General features: G+C 41.1%; 1 protein-coding gene across 5 annotated transcripts in view; it reads left to right on the top strand.

The window, feature by feature from the left end:
* The window catches only part of ZNF148 (zinc finger protein 148), a 147,768-nt gene that overhangs the window by 491 nt on the left and 120,691 nt on the right, over positions 1-26,586 (top strand). The window contains exons 2-3 of one of the 5 annotated variants that reach the window (XM_073009796.1): positions 1,710-1,812; positions 8,655-8,768. The exons of 1 other annotated variant lie outside the window; for it this stretch is intronic. The gene's annotated coding sequence lies outside the window, so the exon portion shown is untranslated. Of the gene's footprint in view, positions 1-80; positions 646-1,709; positions 1,813-8,654; positions 8,769-26,586 lie in introns of those variants that run through there. 3 more of the 5 variants (XM_007985532.3, XM_073009797.1, XM_007985533.3) reach the window with 3 other exon arrangements.

The following is a 26,586-nucleotide window of genomic DNA, read 5'->3' as shown; positions in this document are numbered from 1 at the left end:
ATGACGGGGGTGGCGGAGGCGAGAAGGCGGCCTCCGAGGCTGCAGGCGGGTGTCAGAGGTAGGGGAGGAGGTGGGATGTTTGCACGGGGAGGACAGAGGGTGCTGGGTGTGGGTGTGAAAAGGCTGGGGAGACACCAGGGCTCTGTCCACCGTGCCTGGTGCAGTGCTTTATGCACCGCAGGCCTCAGTCACTGTTGCTGCCGGAGTGTGCTCTTTGGGAGAAGGGAAGGGCAGGGGTTGGAGAAAAGGGAATGCTTGCAGGAAACGTAGTGGGAGTGCGAACAGGGAGAGGGGCCGGAGGAAAGATGCCGGAGAGGTGGAGGAATGCGGGGAGGTGGCTGTGGAGGAGTCTTGAGGATTCTGGGGGGTGTTCATTGTGCAGATACGTTAGGTATTTCATTATGGAAATAACTGAAGCGTTTCTCAGGGAAGGAAAGAAGGAGATAGGAGTTCCTGTGAATAGAAAGGATCGCGTTTGAAGCAAGAGGGAGTGCTAAATAGTAGAGAAGATGCAGGGAATGCATAATAGAATAGACAGATGTAGCATAATTAATAAATATTGGCCTAAGGACTGAAGAGTTATTCCAGATGGGCCGGGATGGCCTAGTTCCGAACCTGTGTGGGCTCTTCAGTAGATGACATCTGGTAAGTGTGGGTCTGGGCTGTGGTTGGGGTCACTGAGAATTAGATTTTAGTCTGTGGTTTGGTCTGTGACATTTTAGACGTGCACCAATGAATATGAGAACCTCTGAAGCAGACCTTGAGAAAGGGCCGGGCCTGTGGGGATTCCTTAGGCCATGGAGCTTCGATTTTAGAAAATTTGAAGTATTAACACTTACCGGAGGTTGGGTAAATACTATCCTGGCAATTAAAATTAATTGACTTGGTGGTTTTCTTCACTGCCCAGTTTATCTGGTCCAGGAAAATTGGTGCTATTCAGCCTGGATTGCAGTACACAAGATTATAATTAATGGTGGGGGGAATACATGCACATGCTTGGTGGCTCTTCTTTGGATACTTCATTTGTAGCTCAAATTAGTCTAGTTGGCTGGATTGGTTCCATAAATCTGTGGCTGGTGGGAGATCTTCTGCCATTCACAGTTCCTGATGTGAACTGTGAGGGAGTTCTCCAGTGAAGAGAATACTCTCATTGAGGCATAGTGGTATTGAAGAAAACATATCAGCCAGCAAAGTGTGGGCCTGCAGAATGGAGGATCTAGAATATCTGTTTTGGTTTTAGGTTGCAAGGAGGTCAGGACTAGTTATCATAAGGTCTAGGGGAACCTAGGGGACTGGATGACTCTAGAGCCAGGTTGGAGGGAGGATTAGCATCTCTATATCAGGAAATGAACCAAGCTGTCTCTGGATTTGCTGAGCTCACACTAGCCCAGATTTCCAAGAGGGAACTCTGGGCTAGAACCATACTCTTAAAAACTACCTGAGTATTATTCACCTTTTATTAAGAAAAAACTATATATACGGCCGGGCGCGGTGGCTCACGCCTGTAATCCCAGCACTTTGGGAGGCCGAGGCGAGTGGATCACCTGAGGTCAGGAGTTTGAGACCAGCCTGGCCAACATGGTGAGGGTCTCAAACTCCTGACCTCAGGTGATCCGCCCGCCTCGGCCTCCCAAAGTGCTGGGATTACAGGCGTGAGCCACCGTGCCCGGCCAGATTTACTCATTCTTTTTTTTTTTTTTTTGAGACAGGGTTTCACTTTGTCCCCTAAGCTGGAGTGCGGTGGCTTGGATCATACCTCACTGCAGCCTTGACCTCCTGGGCTCAAGGGATCTTCCTACCTCAGCCTCTTGAGTAGGTAGAACTATAGGCATGCATCACCATGCCCCGGTAATTGTTTAGTTCTTTTGTAGAGATGAGGTCCCCCTATGTTGCCCGGGCTAGGCTCCAACTCCTGGCCTCAAGCAGTCCTTTTGTCTAGGTCTCCCAAGGTGCTATGGTTACAGGTGTGACACAGTGGCTTGGCCACTCATTCTTTTAAAGGACTTACCCCCCTACTCCTCCCCACCCAACCCCTGAGTCTCGCTCTGTCACCCAGGCTGGAGTGCAGTGGCGTGATCTCAACTCACTGCAACTTCTGCTTCTTGAATTAAAGCGATTCCCTTGCCTCAGCCTCCCAAGTAGCTGGGATTACAGGCATGCGCCACCATGTCCAGCTAATTTTTGTATTTTTAGTAGAGATGGGGTTTCGCCATGTTGGCCAGGCTGATGTCGAACTCTTGGCCTCAACTGATCCTCCCACCTTGGCCTCTCAAAGTGCTGGGATTACAGGTGTGACCCACCATGCCTTTCTAGGGCTTTTTTTTTTTTTTTTTTAAACATAGTATGCTGTACTCAATTGTATTGTCATCATGGCATGAGAGGGCTAGTCTTCCTTCCCTTTTCTCTCACCAGCACTGTATATTATCTGTTCTTTTAATTTTTGTAAGCAGAATGCCCTTAAATATGTCATTATTGTCTTTTTACCCTTTAAAATTTTTTAAAAAATTATTTATATTTTTTGAGATGGAGTTTCACTCTTGTTGCCTAGACTGGAGTACAGTGGCGTGATCTCGGCTCACTGCAACCTCCACCTCCCGGGTTCAAGCAATTCTTCTGCCTCAACCTCCCAAGTAGCTGGGACTAAAGGTGCCTGTCACTACCCCTGGCTAATTTTGTATTTTTAATAGAGATGGAGTTTCTCCACGTTGGTGAGGCTGGTCTCAAACTCCTGACCTCAGGTGATCCACCTGCCTTGGCCTCCCAAAGTGCTGGGATTACAGGCGTGAGCCACCGTGCCCAGCCTCTACCCTTTTATTATCAAATTGTTCTGAGGGAACTTATTATGAAAAACAGCCCCTGTCTCACCTGTCTATTGCAGTTCCACTTTACTGAGGCCGCTACTTCTAAGCGTTAATTTGTATTTCTTACCATGCTTTTTTCCATGTCTCCAAGTAATAGGCATATAATATTATTTCTTGATTTATCAAAATGACATTATCAGGGAATCAGAAGATGTCTGTGAATGTGTCATTGACATTATCCTCTTTCTCCTCCTTTCTGACCTTTGATAGTTATTTTAGTTACTTTATTCGATGTGTTTATATTTTTAAATAATATGCTTAAACCTTGATTTTAGAGTCCAACAATCTTAGGCTGTATCTGTTGACTTCCCCATTATATTATAGGGATTTAGCCTAGATACGGCTCTCCTGAAGTAGAAGGAACATTGACAATTATACTAAAAATGCTGGATGAGATGATAAAGGGAAGTTTGGATGGACCTATGAGAAAGACCATGTTGTAGGAACCATCTTTGCAGCATAAGATTTGCTTGTTAGAGATGAAGAGGAGTTGCTTGACAATGATAGTAGTTCATCTTGGAATTAGCAGATTGTAGTATTCTTTGACAGTCTTCTGGAGAGTTTTAGTGTGGGAAATCTGGAAATGCATTAAAATGACCCTTGAATGTTATTTCTAGGCTTCTATGGCATTTTTTTTTTTGAGACAGAGTCTCGCTCTCACTCAGGCTGGAGTGCAGTGGTGCAATCTCGGCTCACTGCAACCTCTGCCTCCTGGGTTCAAGCAATTCTCCTGCCTCAGCCTCCTGAATAGCTGGGACTACAGGTGCCCATCACCACACCTGGCTAATTTTTTGTCTTTTTAGTAGAGACAGGGTTTCACCTTAGATGGTCTTGATCTCCTGACCTCATAATCTGCCTGCCTTGGGCTCCCAAAATGTTGGGATTACAGGCGTGAACCACTTCGCCCTGCCCCCGTTTTTTTTTTTTTTGAGACAGGGTGTCACTTTGTCACCCAGGTTGAAGTGCAGTGGCGTGATCTCAGCTCACTGCAGCCTCCACCTGGGCTCAAGCAATCCTCTTACCTCAGCCCCACAAGTAGCTGGGAATACAGGTGTGCGCCTCCACTCCCGGCTAATTTTTTTGTATTTTTTATAGAGACGGGGTTTAGTCGTGTTGCCCAGACTGGTCTTGAGCTCTAGAGCAGAAACTTCCTCTAGTCTCTAGGGAAACTCACAGCAGGTTGATTCTTGGGCTCAAGCGATCTGCTTGCCTCAGCCTCCCAAAGTGCTAGGATTACAGGCATGAGCCACAGTGCCCGGCCACAATTCTTACGTTTTTATTTTTTGGGGGGGATGTATTGGCATGGACATGTATTTTTTGGGGATGTGGTAGGGAGAGATGGGGAAATGTGGTAAGAGGAGGATGAGGAAGAGGAACAGGGTTTGATGGAGATGGTGATACATTTTGAGGAGGCTGAAGAAAAGGTAAAGAATTTTAAGGGGATTTGGATATAGTTAATGTGAAGGAGGTTTACTTTATGGTGATGAGACTAAAATTTTTGTCAATTTTAAGGAAATTAGCAAGTCACTAATATGTTGGGAATGTGGTAGGAAAAAACTATACTGGGCTCGATCTCATATGTTAGGATAGAGTCATAAATTATTAGTGTTTTTGAAATTTGTGTATGAGGTGCAAATCACTGTGGTGGATATTCGGAGAATAAATATTGCTCCACTTATTTTTGGGAGTCTAAGTAATGACACCTCTTGAGAGTTTTCCTTACTTTCAGTGGCAACAGTATTCACAAGTAGTTTATGTATTGCTAAATTTTGTATTTGTGACAGTTATTCTCTTTGTTTTGCAAATGGTACATTGTAACCTGTTCTAGAGCAGAGACTTCCTATAGTCTCTAGGGAAACTCACAGCAGGTTGATTCTTAAGTGCTTAATAAATACCTGTTGAATGACTGATAGAAAGTAGTGTTCACTGTTAGCGGTAATAGGGGGATTGTATGAAATTGCTGAGTACTGCGTGGGTATTGTAGACAAAATTGTGTGTGTGTGTTTGACAGCGTACAGGACAAAAGGGATATCTGACTGGAGAGGACCTTTAGATTTAAGGGAAGAAGATGGAATGGATTAGAATGGAATTGCAACAGTTCTGTAACAACTTCGAAGAGGTGGGACTGGGGGGTCTCTTCTAAATTTGAGGCTAGTTTAATCTGGAGTAAAATCTGGTCTGTAGCAGGGTGCTGGTATAATTTAGATTTTTTTATACCTCAGACATAAATGACTGTTTTAGGACTGTCTGATTTAATTCTTTTTTAGGATAGTAAAAATAACATAAGCTTCTTCTCTCAAGGAAGTTATAGTATTCACAATTTTTTTGTTTTTGAGATGGGGTCTTGCTTTGTCGCCCAGCCTGGGGAGCAGTGGTGTGATCTCAGCTCACTGCAGCCTCTGCCTCCTGGGTTCAAACAATTCTCCTGCCTCAGCCTCCCAAGTAGCCGAGATTACAGGAGCGTGCCACCATGCCTGGCTAATTTTTTTTTTTTTTTTTTGAGACGGAGTCTCACTCTGTCGCCCCGGCTGGAGTGCAGTGGCCGGATCTCAGCTCACTGCAAGCTCTGCCTCCTGAGTTTACGCCATTCTCCTGCCTCAGCCTCCCGAGTAGCTGGGACTACAAGCGCCTGCCACCTCGCCCGGCTAGTTTTTTTTTTGTATTTTTTGGTAGAGACAGGGTTTCACCGTGTTAGCCAGGATGGTCTCGATCTCCTGACCTTGTGATCCGCCCCTCTCGGCCTCCCAAAGTGCTGGGATTACAGGCTTGAGCCACCGCGCCCGGCTGCCTGGCTAATTTTTGTATTTTTGGTAGAGGTGGGATTTCACCATGTTGGCCAGGCTGGTCTTGAACTCCTGACCTTAGGTGAGCATCCTACCTTGGCCTCCCAAAGTAGTATTTACATTCTTTTGAGAGAGAAAGACAGTTGTGAAATAATTCAGTAATGGTACAAGATTTCAGAAAGTTGATTTTTAAAAACAAATATCAAAATTATATCTCTGGATAAGAATTTTTATATTTTGGTGGTCATTTTCAGTAGCAGTGTTCAGAATGTTTTTAGAACGCCTTTCCTGAATTAACTTCTGAGTACAATTCTATCCAATTTCCCTATTTATTGAGTACCTATTGTGTGCTGTTGGGGGAAGGGGTCTATAAAGGTAAGAGAAACATGGTCCCCGTCCGCTAGGAGGTCATAATCCCTCTGAGAGGCACACCTTTTTTTTTTTTTTTTCCCTGAGATTGCAGTATTCTTTGTCTTCTAGAGAGTTTTAGTGTGGCAAATCTGGAAATCTGTTAAAATGACGCTAAAATGTTTCCAGGCCTCTATGGCCTTTTTTTTTTTTTTTTTTTTGAGGCAGGATCTCACTGTTACTCAGGCTGGAGTCCAGTGGCGCGATCTTGGCTCACTGCAACCTCCACCTCCTGAGTTCAACTGGTTCTTGTGCCTCAGCCTACCAAGTAGTTGGGACTAGAGGCACACACCACCACCCCTGGCTAATTTTTGTATTTTTAGTAGAGACACGGTTTCACCATGTTGGCCAGGCTGGTCTTGAACTCCTGGCCTTAGGTGATCCACCCGCCTTAGCCTCCCAAAGCACTGGGATTACAGGTGTGAGGCACTGCACCCAGCCCAAGAGGCACACTTTTGTTGTTTGTTTGTTTTTTGAGACGGAGCCTTTCTGTCACCCAGGCTGGAGTGCAGTGGCGCCATCTTGGCTCACTGCAAGCTCTGCCTTCCAGGTTCAAGCGATTCTCCTGCCTCAGTCTCCGAGTAGCTGGGACTACAGGCATGCACTACTACTCCTGGCAATTTTTTGTATTTTTTAGTAGAGATGGGATTTCACCATGTTGACCAGACTGTTGTCCAACTCCTGGCCTCAAGTGATCCACCCACCTTGGCCTCTCAAAGTGCTGCGATTTCAGGCATGAGTTGCCGCCCCAGGCCAAGGGGCGCACTTTTAAATAATACATGGTATAATCTTATTCTGAATGGTCTCATTGATGACGGAACTTTTTACTTTGAAATTTTGATTTTTAGAAATGCTGAAGGTTAGTCAATTTCAAATAGAATGAATAAAGAATAGTTTTGCCTTAAATCCAGTTAATCACAGAAATGGGAATAATTTTCTTGGTTGACTTATTAGCTGATTTTGAAAACACTCCCAAGGAGGAAGTTGGGAATATTTTGAACAGGGGTGATAGCTTCACATGTAGTTAGTTAGGCACTACATAAATGTTGGTTGAGTGCATCAGCTGGTTGGATGGATGGAGTGAATAAATGAGTAAGTGGTAGCCTTCCAAAGTAACTTGTTTTAAAGAGGACTATACTGATTTGAATATGTAAATAAATTCTTTTAAAAAAATTCATTTTTCTCAGATGAAATAAATTCTGAGGATATTTGTTAATAATTTTATTACCTTGAGCAAGATAGTTTAAGTTCACAAATGAGTTTTACAGACAGTAAGTGCTGTAGGAGTTCAGGGAATGGAGAAATGAACATTGGCTAAGGTTTGGTGAAATGATTTAAGTGAACCATACTTTAGCTTGATATTTGAAAAGATTCCTTAGGGATCTTAGAGAGGAACTAAATGACTCCAAATTTCTCTTGCAGCCCTAAAGTGAACCTAGAGTCTGGATCTATTTTTGTCTGAATGCTTTCTGCCTGTTTTCGTTTTAGCTACTCCTACTGGTTTGTTCCTTTCAGATTCACATTTGTTTGGTAGATGTTGAGCCCCCTGAAACAACTGTGGGGTCTGTTTTCCATCTTTGTATAGTGTAACTTTTAGTTGTTCTTTTATGAGCCTGTACACCACAAATTACTTGGCCTTCATGAGAGAAGAGCATGAGTCAACTTGGCCCTGTTATCCTGGCATTTTCCTGCATGCTTTTCTCAAAGCTGCTTTCTGAATTACGGAATAGAATAGACAGAACTGAGGGCATGTGTCCAGTAGACACAAGCTTGTTGAATGAATGAATGAATGAATGAATGAATGAGATATTTGAAATAATTTAGATCTGAATTGTCTATATGTTTTATGTTTCTTTTTCATTTATTCATAACCTGCCTTTTTCTACAAAGGACTAAATGGGGCTGCCAGACTATACGCACTAGCAGTGAATTGAGATAATTCAAGAAGTCTGGTTAAAGAGATGGTGAAGAAAAGAAAAATCTGTTTAAAGAATATAGATCAATGTGTATGGATGTTAGAGAACTAGGAATAAGGTAGAAGATGAGCAGACGGGGAAGGAAAAGTGGTATCTGATAGAAAGGGTGATTCTGAAGGAAGGAAAAGATTACTGAAATATGACAAGCTATGTTTGGAGGAAAGCATGAGAAGATGGAAGGTAAAGAGGATTATTTGAGAGGGCTGTTCTGAGGAGGAAGATAGTAAGGCTATTTGAAGGATAAGAGTCAACAGAAGGTTGGAATATAGTAGAATCTATTAAATTATGTTGATTTGTAACTGGGGGTTTCAGAAAATAATGGAATGAGTTTTCTTTAATAGATAATGCACATTTGTTATATGCAAAAGCATATAATGCTTTGCTGTCAGGAATAAATCCTTTGGGATTTATATTCTGGTAGGGCAGCTGGGCTTGTGCACAAATACCTGTACTGTAATCACAAATATATCTGTGAGTCACAAATATACCAAATATTACTGAATTTAAAAGGCAGAAAATGCATTTGATTAGGAGAAAACCTGAGACAGCATTTTAATGGCATAAAAGTGGAATTTTAGCTAGTCTTTGAAGGGATTAATAGGATTCTTTTTTTTTTTTTTTTTAAGTTTTGGATTGATAGGATTTTGATTTGCAAAGATTACTGAAAGAGAGCATTCCTGCCTGGGAGATTAGCATAAGCAAAGCTGTGGAGGTGAGAAGCCCAGGAGATGTGGGGAATGGTAAGTTAGGTTTAAATTTTTAAACTATGACCTGTAGTAAGAAATACATGTCACATTTCCATCTAATATATGCATGTGTGAATGTTTTTGTGTGGGTAAAACAAAAAGTTTCATAATACAGTAACTGTCCTTACAATGGTAGATGCAGTTGGATGTTGTCTATTTTGTTTGACTAAAAAGAAAAAAAACTGGCCAAGGGGGAAGAAAAAAAAGCTGATTGTTCCTCATTAAACTGATTTCATGACTGACAAAATAATTGATCACAATCTATCGTTTGAAACACAAGAGTTCATGAATAAGGTATAATACAAGGTAGGAGAGTCAGTTGGGGGTGGGTTGAAAATGGATGGCCTTGAAAGCTAAGCTAAGTAGTTTGTATTTGATATGATGTAGTGTTGTGCTTGGTAAGCAAACAGAAGCTGGGTTTTAGTCTTGGCTCTTCTATTTACCCACTGTATGATTATGGAGAATTATTTCCTTTCTGAGTTTCCATTTTCTCATCAAATTGATAATCATACTTTCCTGGCAAGGGTTATGGTGAGGATGTGAGAATTAAAGTATGTTAACATAGGATTAAAGTATGTTAGCATACATCATTAGTGTATAACTGTTGAACTTTCCTGAGTAGAGAATTGAGCCAAGGACTGTATATTAGATAGCTTCACCTGGCTGTAGCTATACCTTACTGGATAGATTGTGGGTAATGTGGTGGTAGAGTAAGATTGTATGTGAAAAGACCAGTTAGGAAAAAAAAGCCCAGTTAGGTGGCTACTGGAGAAATTAAGAAGGGCTTGAATTAGTTTGATAGCAGTAAGATTAGAATATGGGAGTGGAATGCAATTGGAGGTAGGGAAGAGGGGAAGATGACTAGAAATGCACTATTTATTTATTTATTATTAATGAATGAACGAACATCAGGCTCTTGATCTGTTGCCCAGGCTGGAGTGCAGTTATGTGAACACGGCAGCTCACTGCAGCCTCTACCTCATGGGCTCGAGTGATCCTCTTGCCTCAGCCTTCTGAGTACCTGGGACCACAGGCATGTGCCACCACGCCTGGCTAATTTTTAATATTTTTTGTAGAGATGTGGTCTCACCATGTTGCCTGGGCTGATCTCAAACTCTTGGGCTCCAGTGATCCCCTCCCTTGGCTTTCCGAAGTGTTGGAATTACAGGTGTGAGCCACCATGCCTGGCTGACTGGAAATTTAGAGTTGTACAGATACTCAAATGGCAGCAGCTGAAATTGGGTTATATTTTTGGGTAGTTTAGTGGAGTACATTAGAGTATAGTTTCAGTTTCTTTCATGTAGTAGGTGCTCAATTATTTGTTGAATGACAGAAACTAAATATGTGAACTATGGGATGAATTGTGAGTAGAAGCAGTGATGGGTGGATATGAGAAGGAGGGTTAGACTGAAGGATACTTTGATGGACTGCCAGAATTAATTCATTCAGGGAATATTTTTGTATTTACTGTGTGCAAGGTTCTATGGTAGGGAGTGTGAAGGATACATGTTTATACACAGTCTGTGTGCTTCAGGAATTTATCCAGGGACAAAATATACACATCCGTCTATGACACAAGTACTATGGCAGGTTTGTTCAGGGTTGGCTTTGTGGAGAAATTAGTGGTATAGCTTAGACCTTGAAGGATAAATAAGATAATAGGCAAAATGGTGAGGGTTGGCCTTCCTAGAAGAAGGAGTGATATGAGTGACAGTGAGCAGAGTTCAGGGTATGTTTAGGGGTTGGTGGTCTAGATTAGCTATAATTTAGGGTTCATGTTGAGGAATGGAGGGAAATAAAACTGGAAAGTAGGCAGACTATCTCAAAATTCAGGCTAACTTGGATTTTGAAAATTTATTGAGATACATACAGTAAAGTGCTCCAATCTTAAGGGTACTTAGGTATAAATTTATGTAGCCACCACCCAGTTCAATATACAGGACATTTCCAACTTCCAGAAGGATGCCTCATGTGCAATTTCCAAGCTGATATCTCATCCAACCAAAAATAACTATTATTCTGACTTTTGTCATACGAGAGTAGTGTTGTGTGTTTTTGAATTTTGTATAAGTGGAACCCAATTTCTGTGTCTAGTTTCTTTTTCTCAAGGAGCATGTCTGTGAGTTTTATCCATGTTATGTTAGGCAGTTGTTTATTCTTTTTCATTGCTGTGTGATATTCCATCATATGAATATACCACAGTAGATTTATCTATTCCATGATTATTGGATGGTTTCAAGTTTTTTGAAGTCTGAGGAGTTTGTTTTTTTTTGGAGGCAGAGTCTCACTCTGTCACCCAGGCTGGAGTGGTGCGATGTCTGCTCACTGCAACCTCCGCCTTCTGGGTTCAAGCAATTCTGCTGCCTCAGCCTCCTGAGTAGCCAGGATTACAGGCACGTGACCCCACGCCCAGCTAATGTTTGCATTTTTAGTAGAGACAGGGTTTTGCCATATTGACCAGGCTGGTCTCAAACTCCTCACCTCAAGTGATCTGCCCACCTCGGTCTCCCAGAATGCTGGGATTACAGGCATGAGCCACCATTCCCGGCTGAAGTCTAAGGAGTTTTAACTTAAGTCAGTATGCAGTGGAGAACTGTTGTTGATTTTTGAATGGGTAAGAGAATATTTAAGAATACTAATCTAGTGACCTTTCTTTTTTGTAATGAAGAGAACCTGGTGGCTGGGAGACAAAGTTAGGAAAAAGCGTGAAGTAGGCTGGACACAGTGGCTCACGCCTGTAATCTCAGCATTTTGGGAGGCTGAGGAGGGCAGATTGCTTGAGCTCAGGAGTTTGAGACCAACCTGGGCAACATGGCGAAACCTTGTCTCTACAAAGATAAAAAAAAATTAGCCGGATGTGGTGTTACATACCTGTAGTTCCAGCTGCATGGGAGGCTGAGGCAGGAGAATCGCTTGAACCCAGGAGGCAGAGGTTTCAGTAAGCCGAAATCTACACTCCAGCCTGGGTGACAGAAGGAGACCCTGTCTCAAAAAAAAAAAAAAAAAAAAAAAAAAACAAAAAAAAAAACCCAAAGTGAAGTATTGAGGATGTAAGTTGGGCCGTCATAGTGGGAATAAAAGGAGAGGGATAGAGATAAGAAATACCTCAAAGAAAGAATGGGAAGGTTTGATGGCAGATAGGCTTTTGGGAAACAGCAGAGAAAAAAGAAAACTGAAGAAAAGCTCTAGGGCTTTTAATCTGGGTGACTGAGATTGATGGTGCCATTAGTAGAAATTATTAGATCACTTAGCAGAACTGTTTTGGGGTTTTAAGACACATTGACCTGTGTATGAGGCATCAGTACTGGATTGGAGCTAAGAAAAGAAGTGCAATATAGAGTTGGGAATACATACATAGAGTTGATAATTGCAGCTACTAATTCTGGATTTAGTTAGGGCACTGACGGTTATGAAATTATTTGGACTGATAATTGAAGTGTTAATTGAAGTAATAGTTGAAGAATCTAGTTAAAAAGAAATCATTATATATTCCAATTCTAGTTAAAAAGCAATTATTATGTATTCTAATTCCTCGGGAGTAAATTGGATTGTAGGAGAGGGTGATGGTTTAAAGATTATTTTGGGTAGCTGGGGGAAGATAGCCATATGAAGAATGAAAATGTAGAAACAGTGGTGAGGGATGAGACCCTTAGTAGCTAAGAATTATAGGAGGCTTCAGGTCAGAACTTGGGAAGATATCCACAATTTGGACTAGGAAGAACAGCAGTGATTTCAGATAGAAGAAACAACCAGAGACATCAGAGTAGAATCATGTGCTACAGTGACATAAAGCAAGGTGGATAGCTCAAGTGTCATTGCCAAAAAGAGGGTAAGGACTGGCTGAGCATAGTGGCTCATACCTGTTATTTCAGCACTTTGGGAGGCTGAGGTGGGCATATTGCTTGAGCTCAGGAGTTTGAGACCATCCTGGGCAACATGATGAAACCTCGTCTCTACAAAACATAATAAACTTTGCTGGGTGTGGTGGCTTGCGCTTGTAGTCCCAGCTACTTGGGGGGCTGAGGTGGGAGGATCACTTGAGCTTGGGAGGTGGAGGTTGCAGTGAGCTGGTATCGCACCACTGCACTCCAGCCTGGGTGACAGAGTGAGAGCCGGTCTCAAAAAGAGCAGTTCAGAGACCAGAGTGCATGGGGATTTACTGAGTGGGTTGGAAGAATATGGAAGCAATAAATACAGGCATTGAATAAAGAAGTTTAGTTTGAGAAGGAAGAACAGCAACTCTTATTCTAAAACTGGAGGCAAGAAGTAACAGATGGGTGGAGATATAACATTTTAGAAACTGTGAAGAGGATTTGATTACAGGTGGAGAAGGTGTGATTTGAGGGAATTTTATAGAAGGGTTTGAGTATTTGATGGGATTAGGGATTCAAATATGAAAATGATTTGGATTAGTCAATGAGATGGAGAGTTGTATTTAGAATAAATCTGTTGTGGAAGATTTCATAGCTTTCTGGTGGTGCTTAACACCCACCAGTGCGTGGGTGTGGAGGAAACAGATGGTGAGGATTGTCTATCACTGGGGAGATGCATAGTGAGAATAATGGAAGGTCATGATATTCTGGAGAGGACAGTGTTAAAATGACTGTTGGAGAGGTTTAAATTATATAGGGAGACAATACAGCCAAGTGGAGGTAAAGAGCAGGTCTACAACTAGAATATAAAGTGGTTGTGGATAAAGAAAAGGGGAGTGGTCTCTGAAGTTATAATCCTAGTGGATTGTAAATTTTTTTTTTTTTTTTTGAGACAGGGTCTCACTCTGTCACCCAGGCTGCAGTACAGCGGCATCAGCTCACTGCAGCCTCTGCCTCCCGGGTTCAAGTGATTCTCCTGCCTCAGCCTCCCAGGTAGCTGGGATTACAGGCATGAGCCACCATGTCTGGCTAATTTTCTGTATTTTTAATGGAGACAGGGTTTCACCATGTTGCCCAGGCTGGTGTTGAACTCCTGACCTCAAGTGATCTACCTGCTTTGGCCTCCCAAAGTGTTGGGATTACAGGCCACCACACCTGGCCTAGCACTTTTCAATTGATGACTCTGTTTTCAGTTTCTTTGTGGCTAGCTGAAGTGCAGATGAAGGTTTTAGGATTTTTTGAAGGTCAGGGTGTAGAAAGTTCTTCAGCATCTTTGTTGAAATCATTGAGAATAATGTCTGAATTTGGGACCAAGTAGAATTGAAGTCATTGGGTAGGGAAAATAGGAGGATATTCTGGAAGTTGATAGATGTTGCAGAAGGAATGGTTTTAGTGAGTAATGTGACTCCCAAGCGATTTTTTAGTGATAGGATAACAGGGAGTGGCCCTGGGGAGCAAGAAGCAGCAAGTCATTTTTTATCAAGCTGAAGGAGTAGGAAAATGATATAGCTAGTCATGAGAGAAGCAGATTGTCCAGGAAAAGCCAGGTAAGATGAGACAGATGGTCACAATAATTGGGCAAGAGTTGATAGTGATTGGAATCGTTGAGCCATGGGAATTGAGAAAAATAGCTAGATTTGTTACGTTTACCAGTTCTCTTATTTTTTTTTTTTTTCTTTTTGAGACAGGGTCTTCTCTGTTACCCAGGCTAGAGTGCAGTGGTCCAGTCATGGCTCACTGCAGCCTTGCCTCCTGGGCTGAAGCAATTCTCCTGCCTCAGCCTCCTGAGTAGTTGGGATTACGTATGTGTACCACCATATCCGACTTTTCTTTTATATATATATATATATTTTTTTTTTTTTTTTCTTAATTTTTAAATTTTTATTTATTTATTTATTTTAAAGAGATGTGGTCTTCCTGTGTTGCCCAGGCTGGTCTTAAACTTCTGGTCTCAAGTGATCTTCCCTCCTTGGCCTCCCAACAATTTGTTTATAAAATAAATAATACTTGCAAAATCGTAACCATTCATTTGTAATATACTTATATGAATTTAGCTGAAAGATATTTGTGGGTTAGAAATGAGACATTGGAAACAAAAGATGAGGTGGAGGTGTATTAAAGATAAGGTAAGCCGAATGTGATGGCTCACACCTGTAATCCCAGCGATTTGGGAGGCAGGAGCAGGAAGATCACTTGAACTCAGGAGTTCGAGACCAGCCTGGGCAGCATAGGGAAACCCTGTCTCTACATAAAAATAAAAAATTAGCTGGGTATGGTGGTGCACACCTGTAGTTGCAGTTACTCAGGAGGCTGAGGTGGGAGAATCACTTGAGCCCTGAAAGTCAAGGCTTCAATGAGCCATGATTGAAACACTGCACTCAGTCTGGGCAACAGAGTGAGACCCTTTCTAAAAAAAGAGAAAAGATGAAGGTAAAAGACAAAAGATGTTCTATTGTTGGGTGACAGTAGAACATGGACAAGCTGATAGGATCTAGTAAATAGATGGACTGGAAATGAATGAGAAGGTTGAAGTTGTAGGCATAAGAGAGGAGGGAGTAGCTTGCAGCAGAGAAAATATGGAGAGAACATATGGAAAGGGGTTTAAACAGGCCGTGGTTTGTAGGGGTGAGGATATTGACAAGCATCATTAAGTGTAATATTTTTATTAAATTGGGAAGTAGGGGGAACTTTCCCCTCATATTCCCTGGGCTTTTGCAGCCCAGGTCCAATTGTGCCAGCTGCACGAGCGGGACTGTGCTGGCGGTGCATTCAGCAGCTGGTGGAGCAGCGGCATGGAGCTGCGTGGTGGCGGGTGGGCTGCCGCCCACCTGGGTCCGTGTGCTCTTGGCCCATGGCAGGGCAGGCAGGTGGGCGCTCCCTGAAGTGAGCAGGAAATAACTGATGTCAGGAACCTATTCTTTCTCTGTGCAAATAAGAACAGTCTATGCCACCCATGATAAAAAGGTGGCAGTGTGTCATGCCAGCTTTTAAAAAAATATTGTCAGTGATAGAGACCTTGAGATCTCTATTTGTGTGCTTCAAAACCACATCATGTTTTCTGTTGGCAAAAACTTGCATAGGTATAGAGATTCGGGTAAAATGTGGAAGAATGGGGCACATGGTAAAAATGAGATGTCCTAAGGGAACTAAAGTGGACTCTACTTTCTTTTTTGTCTATAATAACTTTAATAATCCTGAAGTGCTGGGATTTATAGACATGAGCCACTGTGCATGGCCCCTATCAGAGTTTTTGATGTTCATGGTTCAGAGAGAGAGAGCGCGCATATTTAATGTAGAAACATGAAATGGCAGTAAGAAAAATATGACAAGGCACAAAATATGTGGTATTGGTGTTCCATCCTAGTGTAGCTTTGCTTCAGGATTAGTTCCAGGATTTAGCCCTGGGCTTTCATCACTTTCTTCCTGCCTTAACTTCTACATCTATTTAGCCACCAAATTTAATAATGAAAGATCTCTGGAGACTCAGAGTGTTGAAGGCCTGAAGAGGGCCCAGGGTTCTCACTTTGCTCAACTCATGAAACTTGGCTGTACCATCATGTAGCAGCCCTGCCTCATTCAGTCTAGAGTTGTTTTTAGGACATGCCTCATACTGGACCTTGTTGAGGGAGAGCATATTCTGAATATTTGGGTGGATTGTGTGGGTTAGGCCAATGATGAGTATCTTAAAGAAGGTGATGGGAAGGATTATACTAGACATGGAGAGAAGTGTGTTTTAAATGATAACTATATTAATTCAACATAGATAAATGTCTTCACAATATAGGGGTTTGACCTTTGAACATCTGGGGTGGCATGGAGAAGTTTCCCTGTAAAATTGAGAAGAGCCAGTATCCAAGAGATTAGAATGAAGTGCATGCTTGGTGTTCTGCAGGCCCCTGTATATGTGTGCTTGTCATATGTACACACCTGTATATGTAGATACATATAATATTAGAATTTATTTGATTAGATTATATAATTAGTCTTAAGGGAAGTGGGACTACTAGTCCAACTAGTTTTGAGTTATGAATGATTTAAATGAATTGTTACAGAAGATTTTGAAAGATCGTTTTCAAGGTTTTGGGGACAGGCCTAGGAAATAGATTTTTGTGTAACTGTGGGGGCTTCTGGAATAGATGCACAAACTTTGACGGTAGTTTGGGGCAAATTTCTGTAAGTTGGAGAGTATTAGCTTTGAAGAAATGAGAACAGACAATAAAAATGCAGTGTTTGAGAAAGTTATTTATGAATCGATTTGGTAGGAGCTGATAAAAATTATAAAAGTTGTGGAGAGATTTTGAATAGAGTGGGAGATATAATGGAAATGATTTATGAAGCTTTTCTTTTTCTTTTTCTTTTTTGAGATGGCATCTTGCTCTGTTGCCCAGAGTGGAGTGCAGTGAGGAGTTCATGCCTCACTGCAACCTTTGCCTTTTGGGTTCAAGTGATTCTCCTGCCTCAGCCTCCTGAATAACTGGTGTTACAGGTACCCACCACCACACCCAGCTAATTTTTTGTATTTGTAGTAAAGATGAGGTTTCATCATTTTGGATAGGCTGGTCTCGAACTCCTGACTTCAAGTGATCCATTCACCTCAGCCTCCCAAAGTCCTGGGATTACAGGTGTGAGTTCCCGCGCCTGTCGATTTATGAAGCTTGTTACTACAAGTATTAGAAAAGTAAAATGGAAAGATGGTTTACAGAAGATTTCTTTTGGGAACAATACAAAACAGCAAGGCAAGGAAAAACTAAAATGAATAAATTACGGTGTGGAAAAGTTAGAGAGTAAGAGGAAGGATTAAGGCAGAGTCTACTCAAAGATTTCTTACTGTCAGGCTGTGTGATAATACAAAGCTGTGTTCTGTGGTGCTTTGTTGGATACTATTGATAACTGGTTCTTTAAGGAAAGGAATTTAAACAGGCCATGGTTTGTAGGGGTGAGGATATTGACAAGCATCATTAAATGTAATATTTTTATTAAAGAAACTTGGAAGTAGGGAGCCCTGATATTCCCTGGGCTTTTGCAACCCGGGCCCTATTGGGCCAGCTTCGCGGGCGGGACTGTGCTGGCGGTGCGCTTGGCGGCTGTGGAGCAGCGGCGTGGAGTTGCGTGCTGGCGGGTGGGCTGCCGCCCGGCTGGGTCTGTGCGCTCTGGGCCCGTGGATGGGCGAGTGGGCACTCCCTGAAGTGAGCAGGCCCTGGGGCGGGAAGGACGGGCTTTGCCCACCGTCTGGCGAACCCTTCACGCGTCCTTTTGGGGTGTGTTTGTGTGTCCCGCGCGAGTGTGCCCTGCGCGAGTGTGCCCGTGTGCAGGGAGCAGCACCTTCCATGACTTCCTTTTGTGTGTACGTGCGTGCGTGCGTGTACTTGTGCGCGTGCGCCCATCTGCAGAGAGGAGGCGGAGGGGCACGGAGAAGGTGGCGCACTTGGGGCCTCGGCGGGGGCGGGGACGGGGACGTCTGCGGCGGCCAAACGTCCCAGACACCGCGCCTTCTGGGTCTGCCCCGCTGGCGCAGTCAGGGCTCCTTCCTTCCCTCAGCGGGATGGGAAACTCTGTGAGTGGCTTCTCCGCAGCCACTAACAAGTGTACGCCAGATAGCGGGGACGGGGGGCAGCCGAAGGCTGATAATGGACACCCGGTTTTCCTCTTATTCCTCTTTTATAAATCTTCTGTTGAACTGCATTGTGTTTACAGTTTCATGTCTGTGAAAAGTTCAGCAGGTAACTTGCTTTACTAGACAGCTTTTTACTGGGTATTAAGAGCAAAAAATGTACACCTGTATCGTTATATTTAAAACCCCTGCCTGTCTACTGATAAGAACAATCCTAAGGCCTTTCCAGAATTGGGCTGGGGGGCGAACTTTTGCTCTCCAGACTTTGTGAAACACCTTTTATGACGCCAGGAAAGAACTACTTGTGCAGTAGACTGAAAGCTAGAGTTGGAAATGCAAAAGTTGAAGCTCTTTCCAACAGCTTGAATTCAAAACAGCTTTTTGTTTTACATAATAATTGTGATTTGTTGAGTTTACATGAAGAATTTTGCAAAATTAGGCATGGTGTGATTAAAAAAGAGCGTTTCTTAATTTTATAGAGGGCAGTGGTAAAGGCACCACTCAGTTTGGAAATTTCAAGGATGTTAAAATGGTGCTATAAATAAAATCCTATTCAGATTTTTAGATTTAATAAATCTAAAAATATGTTTGCAGTTGTCCTTTGGGTGCAGGAGCGAGTCCTGGGTTTCTCTGTGCTTGTTTCTGGGCAGATTTTCAGTATTGTTAGCATGATACAGGTGTAGAACCTTAACCTGACTGAATAATTTGCTTGAGATTACCAGTCTGTTTTAGAGCTGGGAATAGACTCTGGGTTTCTCATGCCCAGTCTGGTGACCAGTCCAAGAATAGACTAAGGAAACTGGGTATTTGTCTGTTTGGTGGAAAATATGGCTGAGCCAAAAAGTGAACGTGTGAACGTTTACTTTTCTGTTATAACATTTAAATGTAATTTCTCCCCACTGGATTTTTTTGGCCTTTCTTTAAAAACAGAGGACTTGAGGATATTCCACAGTGTTACTTCTAGTGAGATTCGTACCACATTTACATTTTATTACAACAGGTAGATGCTTATGGTCTTTAACTGGGGGAAGATATGTTTTTCATGCGAGTGTTCTCAGTGGTTAGAATAGGGAGTAACTTTAGCAGTTTTAGCCTCCTTGAAATGCTAAGAGGAATTAAGTTAATGTCATTAATCTCTGTTAAAAACCTTTGGACCTCTTTATTGAGGATTCTTTACAAGGCATGGATGGAATACCTACGGATTTCCCCATAGCTTATATACTTTTATTCTCATTGTTACTGCGTTAGCCACACAACAATATTTAATTGTTTTCACTAGGCCTCATACAAGAGGGTACCTTTTTTTAGTATGTGAGTTGCAATTTTTTTTTTTTTTAGAGACTGAGGTCTCACTGTGTTGAGCAGGCTGGTCTTGAACTCCTGGCCTCAAGCTATCCTCCTGCCTTGGCCTCCCAAAGTGCTGGGATTACAAGTGTGAGCCAGTGTGCCCAGCCTGACCTTTTGTTTTGCTGGAAAACATTCCTATCCTTTCTTATGCCTTTCCTCCTATATTACAAAACAAAAACAGTCTTCTTCCTTTTTCCCTTCTCTAAAAAACCCTGAACGTTTTTAATTGAATGCAATAGTTCTCAAACCAGAGGTGATTTTGTGGAATGTCTGGGGACATTTTTGGTCAGCATGCTGGGGGGGTTCCACTGGCATCTAGTGGGTAGATAAACCTCCTACAATGCATGTGACAGTCCCCATGATAAAGAAATTATCCAGTGCAAAATGTCAGTAGTGCTGATGTTGACAAAACCTTGATCTGATGTATTGAGAATAACATTGTCCCAAATGGTTTAAACCTGTGAAAGTTATTTGTAATGTAATTGATATCGCTATATCATGTATATTATAAATATTTTTCCAATGTTGTCATTAGAATGATCATGGGTCAAAGGTTATGAAGTATATATTAGAACATTAGAACACAGGATTGTGGAGCTGGAAGGTTAACAAGTGTAAATCCTTCAGTATGTAGATGAAGAAATTGAGTTTTGGAGAGATGGTGACTTACCCAAGGTTGGACAGATAATGCAGAGCTCAGGTGTCTTTTTACTTCTACTTCTTAGTTTAAATGATTGCTGAGGGAAAGGGTGTGGCATCACTTTTGCTTCATACAGATAAATTTAATCAAATTACAATTTTAAATAATCGCATTGTGAGAAATATTCTCTTTCAATGAATTACTTTTTCAGATTCACATATTTTTGAATTCTTCAGCATGGTATTGTTACCACTGTAAACTTTTCAGTGGCTGCTTTTTAAGAAAATGTCTGAAAAATTTAAAAAGACTACATACACTTTTTAAAACAAAACAGTTAAAGTTAGTTAGCTTAGGCAAAATTTTGAATGCAAACTCAACCAGAATGACTGAAACATCTTAGAATATCTTGAACTTGACACATTTGTTCTGTTGTGTGAGGATCACTAAAGTGGTGAATTATTGTGCTGATTGTAAATGTGTTATAGCAAGGCCCCTTAGTTAATTTTAGAAAAAGATACTGAAACCTTCAGGTGAAATGTAATTGGGGAAATATTAATTGGATATTTAGATGAAATATTTTCAGATTGCTTAAGCAGTGTATTGTCAGAAGAAGTATCAATGGGGTTCTTTTTAAAATTAATTTTTAAAAAAATTGGGCAACACTTAATTCCATAAAATAGAATAAGTGTTCCCTCAATGGGGTTCTTTTATATTTAATTTTTTTTCCTTAAAAAAAAGCAAAAACAGTGAACTAAGTTTTCCAGGCTCTGCATGTCTGAGTGTGATTTGTATGGCCCCAGGAGCAGTGGACATCTCCATAAAGACAATAAGAGCAAAGATTTCCTTAAAAATTTATATTCAACATTTAAATTTTTTAAAATTTTGAAATTTAAAATTTAAATTTTATGTAAAAAATTTATTTAATAGAAAAAACTTAAAATGCATATTAGCATAAAGAAAAATGGAATCAAGAGAAACTGCTTTTAATATGGCTTTCTTACATTTCTATTAACCTTTTATTATGGAAAAACTGAAAAATAGAATATTATGAACTCTCATATAGCAATTAATGGCTAAACTTATGTCATCTATACCTCCACCTTACCCCTCTCTCCTGTCTCTTTTTTAGTTTTTATGTAGAGCTGGGGTCTTGCTGTGTTGCCCAGGCTGTTCCAAACTCCTAGGCTCACATGATCTTCCCGCCTTGGCCTCCCAAAGTGCTGGGATTGCAAGCATGAACCACTGAACCTGGCCTCACATGTTAATTTTTTTTTTTTTAAACTTTATTCTGGGCCATGCACAGTGGCTCATGCCTGTAATCCTTACACTATGGGAGACCAAGGCAGGTGAATCTCTTGAACTCGGAGTTCAAGAACAGCCTGGGAAATATGGCGAAACAGTAGAATTAGTACAGAGTCTTGTGTACCCTTCACCTAGACATCTTAATACAGTTCTAGTAAGACATCAAAACTAGGAAATTGGCATTGGTATATTACTGCTAACCACACTACAGAATTTATGTCATTTTCACTGTTTTTTAACCCTGCACTCATTTTTGTGTGTTTACGGTTCTAGCAGTTTTATCCCATATATAAATTCATGTAACTACCACCAAGACCAAGATCCAGAACTATTGCATCATCACAAAGGAAACTCCTCTTGCTATCCCTTTATATTCCCATCCCATTGCAACACTCCTTGTACCCTGGCAAACTGTTTACTATCCATAGTTTCGTTCTTTCCAGAATGACGTACTTTGTTTATGTATGTATGCTTTGTATACATACTTTGTTTAGCCATTCACTTGTTGAAGAACTTTTAGTATGTTGCAGTATTTTGTTATTATGAATAAAGAGGTTATGAACATTTGTGTACAGGGTTTTTTGTAAACAAAAGTTTTCGTTTCTCTGAGGTAAGTGCCCAAAAGTGGGATTGCTGGGTTGTATGGCAAGTACATGTTTAGTTACTTAAGAAACTTCCAAACTGTCCAAAAATCAGTTGAACATACTTGTGTTGGTCTGTTTTGGGGTTCTCTGTTCTCTTCCATTGATATGTGTGTCTGTCTTCCCTCCAGTACCACGCTGTCTTGATTATTATGGCTTTATAGTAAGTCTTATCGAGTAGAGTGCCTCCTCTCACTTCATTCTTCTCTGTCAAGATTGTTTTAGCTCTTCTGGTTTTGTTGCCTTTCCATATAAATTTTAGAATAATCACATCTGTATCTACAACAAAAATCTTGCTGGGAGTTTGATAGGAATTGAATAAACCTATAGTTGAATTCGAGAAGATTTTTTTTTTATGTATGGAGGTCCTTCAGTCCATGACCACAGGATAGTTCTCCATTTACTTAGATCTTCCATATTATTTTTGAAGCAAATTCTAGCCATCGTATAGTTTTTCTTAAACAGTGTCATTGAGGTATAACTTGTATACCATACAATTCACCCACTTAAGCTGTACAGTTCAGTTGTTTTCAGCGTATTTACACAGTCGTACAGCCATCACCATAATCAATTTTAGAACATTTTCATCACCCTAAAAAGAAACTACCCATTAGCAGTCAATTTCCATTCCCTGTTCCTCCCGGTCCCTGGCAACTACTAGTCTACTTTCAGTCTCTAGGACTTTGCCTGGACATTTCATATGAATGGAATCGTAAAGTAGATGGTCTTTTATGTCTGGCTTCTTTTACTTAGTGTAATGTTACATGATGTAGCATGTGTCAGCAGTTGATTCCTTTTTATTGCTGAATAGTAATCTATTATATGGGCTTACCACATTTTTTCGGTATCCATTCATCAGTTGTTGGGTTGTTTCCACTTTTTTTTTTTTTTTTTTTGGCCATTATGAGTAATGCTGCTGTGAATGTCCATGTGCAAGTTTTTATGTGAACATTTGTTTTAATTTCTTTTGTGTATATGTGTTTCTAGGAGTGAAAAATTGCTGAGTCATGTGGTACCTCTGTTTAACCATTTGAGTAACTTCCAGACTATGTTTCAAAACAGCTTTACCATTTTACATTTCTATCAGCAGTATATGAGGGTTCCAGTTTCCCCATATCCTCGATAACACTTCTTAGTGGCTTTTTGATTATAGCTATAATGGTGGGTGTGAAGCGGTATTTCATGGTTTCATTAGCGTGTCTCTGTTGGCTAATGCTGTGGAGCATCATTTCTTCTGCTTATTGGCCGTTTGTATGTATTTTTTGGAGAAATGTCTTCAGATCTTTTGCCTGTTTTTTAGTTGGGTTGTCTTTTTATTGTTGGGTTTTAAGAGTTCTTTATATGTTCTGGATATTAGACTTATCAGTTAAATGATTTGCAGATATCTTCTCCAATTCTGTGGGTTGTTTTCACTTTCTTGATAGTGTCTTTTGAAGCATAACAGTTAAAATTTTCTTATTGTAATAAAAAATACATAACATGAGATCTACCCTTTTAACAAATTTCTAAGTGTGTAATACAGTATTGTTAACTATAAGCACAATGTTGTACAGCAGATCTCTAGAATGTTTTCATTTTGGATAGCTTAAACAACACCCATTGAATAGCAACTGCTCATTTTTTTTTTTGAAACATGGTCTCACTCTGTGGCCCAGGTCGGAGTGCAGTGGCGCAGTAACGGATTGCAGTCTCAACCTCCTGAGCTTAAACGAGCCTCTGACCTCAGCCTTCTGAGTAGCTAGGACTACAGGCGCCTGCCACCATGCCTGGCTAATTTTAAAATTTTCTATTATTTTTGTAGAGACTGGGTCTCATTCTGTTGCCCAGGCTAGAGTGGAGTGGTGCGATCACAGCTCACTGTAGTCTTGACCTCTTGGCCTCAAGCGATCCTCCCACCTTGGTCACTCAAAGTGCTGGGATTACAGGTGTGGACCACCACACCCAGCCTCAACTCCTCATTTCTACCTCCCGTCATCCCCTGACAACCATTGTTTTACTTTCTGCTCCTATGAGATTGACTACTTTATCTTAGATCCCTCATAAAAGTGGAATCATACAGTATTTGGCCTCCTGTGACTGGCTTGTTTCACTTACATTCTTAAGGTTCATCCATGTTGTCAACGTTACAGAATTTCCTTCTTTTAGGATGAATAATGTTCCACTGTGTGTATGTATACACATATGGACCGCTGCCAGTCCGAGGCCTGTTACAGATTGGGCTGCGCAGCAGGAAGTGAGCGGCAGGTCAGTGAGCATTACTGCCTGAGCTCTGCCTAGTGTCAAATCAGCAGTGGTGTCAGATTCTCTTAGATTCTCTTGGGAGCATGAAGCCTATTGTTAACAGCGGAATCTATTTTACATGCTCCTTTTGAGAATCTAATGCCTGATGATCTAAGGTGGAACAGTTTCATCCTGAAACCATCCCTGATCCATTGAAAAAATGTCTTCCATGAAACCAGTCCCTGGTGCTAAAAAGGTTGGAGACCACTGCTGTAGTGAACATAAGTGTGAATATTTCCTCAGAAATCCATGGTGGTGGCTCACGCCTGTTATCCTAGCACCTGGGGAAGCTGAGGCCAGGGCGGGCGGGTCATTTGAGGTCAGGAGTTTGAGACCTGCGTGGCCACCATGGTGAAACCCCATCTCTAATAAAAATACAAAAAAATTAGCTGGGCCTGGTGACGCATGCCTGTAGTCTCAGCTACTTGGGAGTCTGAGGTGGGAGAGTCACTTGAACCCGGGAGATGGAGGTTGCAGTAAGCCGAGATTGTGCCACGCCACTGCATCACTGGGTGACAGAGTGAGACTCTATCTCAAAAAAAACAAAACACAAAACAAAACCCAAAACCCATTATCAATTCTTTTGGATAAATATGCAGAAGTGGGATTTCTGGAACGTATAGTAGTTCTTTTTTTAGTTTTGTGAGGAACCTCTGAACTTTAAAAAAAAAAAAAAAGTATCTGCACCATTTTACGTTCCTATGAACAGTATGCAGAGTTTACACTTTCTCCATCCTTGTCAATACTTGTTATTTTTATTTTTGGATAATGGTTGTTCATACAAGTTCATGTATCTTTTTGGTATAATGATTTCTTTCTTTTGGATATACACCCAGTAATGGGATTTTGGGGTCGAATAGTAGTGCTGTTTTAAGTTTGTTTGTTTTTTTGAGACAGGGTCTGGCTCTGTCATCTGAGCTGTAGTGCAGTTGGTGAGATCATAGCTCACTGCAGCCTCAAACTCCTGGACTCAAGTGATCCTCCCGCCTCAGCCTCCCAAAGTGCTGGGATTACAGGTGTAAACCACCACATCTCGCCAGTTTTAAGTTTTTTGAGAAATCTCCAAACTGTTTTCCACAGTGGCTGAACTAATTTACATTTCCACCAGCAATATTTAAGTGTTCCGTTTTCTTCACAGCCTCACCAATGTCTGTTAGTTTTTGATTTTAATAATAGCCATTCTCACTGGTGTGAGATGGTAGCTCATTGTGGTTTTGATTTGCATATTCCTGATGATTACTGATGGTGAGCATCTGCTTATATACCTTTTGGCCTTTTATATGTTGTCTTTGAATAAATATTTTTTCAGGTCCTTTGCCCATTTAAAATGCAGGCTATTTGTTATTTTTTGCTATTGAGTTGTAGGAGTTCCTTATATATTGTGGATTTTAGCCCCTTAGCAGATGTGTAGTTGCAAATATTTTTTCCCATTCCGTAAGGTGCCTGGTTGCTCTGTTGATTGATCTCTTTGCTCTGTAGAAGCTTTTTAGCTTGATGTAATCTCATTTGTCTGTTTTTACGCTTGTTGCCCGTGCTTTTGGTGTCAAATCCTAGAAATTATAGCTGTGTCATGAACCTTTTCTTCCATGTTTTTTCTAGGAGTTTTACAGTTTCAGCTCTTATTAAAGTTTCTAATCTATTTTGAGTTGACTTTTATGTATGGTGTAAAATGAGGGTCAAACTTCAATTCTTTTTCATGTAGCTGCCCAGATTTCCCAGTACCATTTATTGAAGAGACTGTTCTTTTCCCGTTGTAGATTCTTGGCACCTTTCTTGAAGATCAGTTGCCTCTGTATGCCTGGGTTTATTTCTGGGCTTTCTGTTCTGTTCCATTGGTCTGTATGTCTTGTTTTTATGCCAGTACCATACTGTTTTAATATGTTTTGAAATCAGGAAGTGTGAGGCCTTTAACTTTGTTGTTCTTTTTCAAGATTGTTTTGGCTACATTCGGGGGCTTTTGTGGTTCTCTTTGGGTTTTAGGATTGTTTTTGTGTTCCTGTAAAAAATGCCATTGGGATTTTCATTGAGATTTATTGAATCTGTACATCACTGTGAGTAGTGTGGACATTTTAACATTAAGTCTTCTAATCCATGAACATGGGATATGTTTCCATTTATT

The sequence above is a fragment of the Chlorocebus sabaeus genome, chromosome 22, assembly GCF_047675955.1.
Source record: "Chlorocebus sabaeus isolate Y175 chromosome 22, mChlSab1.0.hap1, whole genome shotgun sequence".
Taxonomy (NCBI): domain Eukaryota; kingdom Metazoa; phylum Chordata; class Mammalia; order Primates; family Cercopithecidae; genus Chlorocebus; species Chlorocebus sabaeus.
This window is presented reverse-complemented; position numbering and strand designations above follow the sequence as displayed.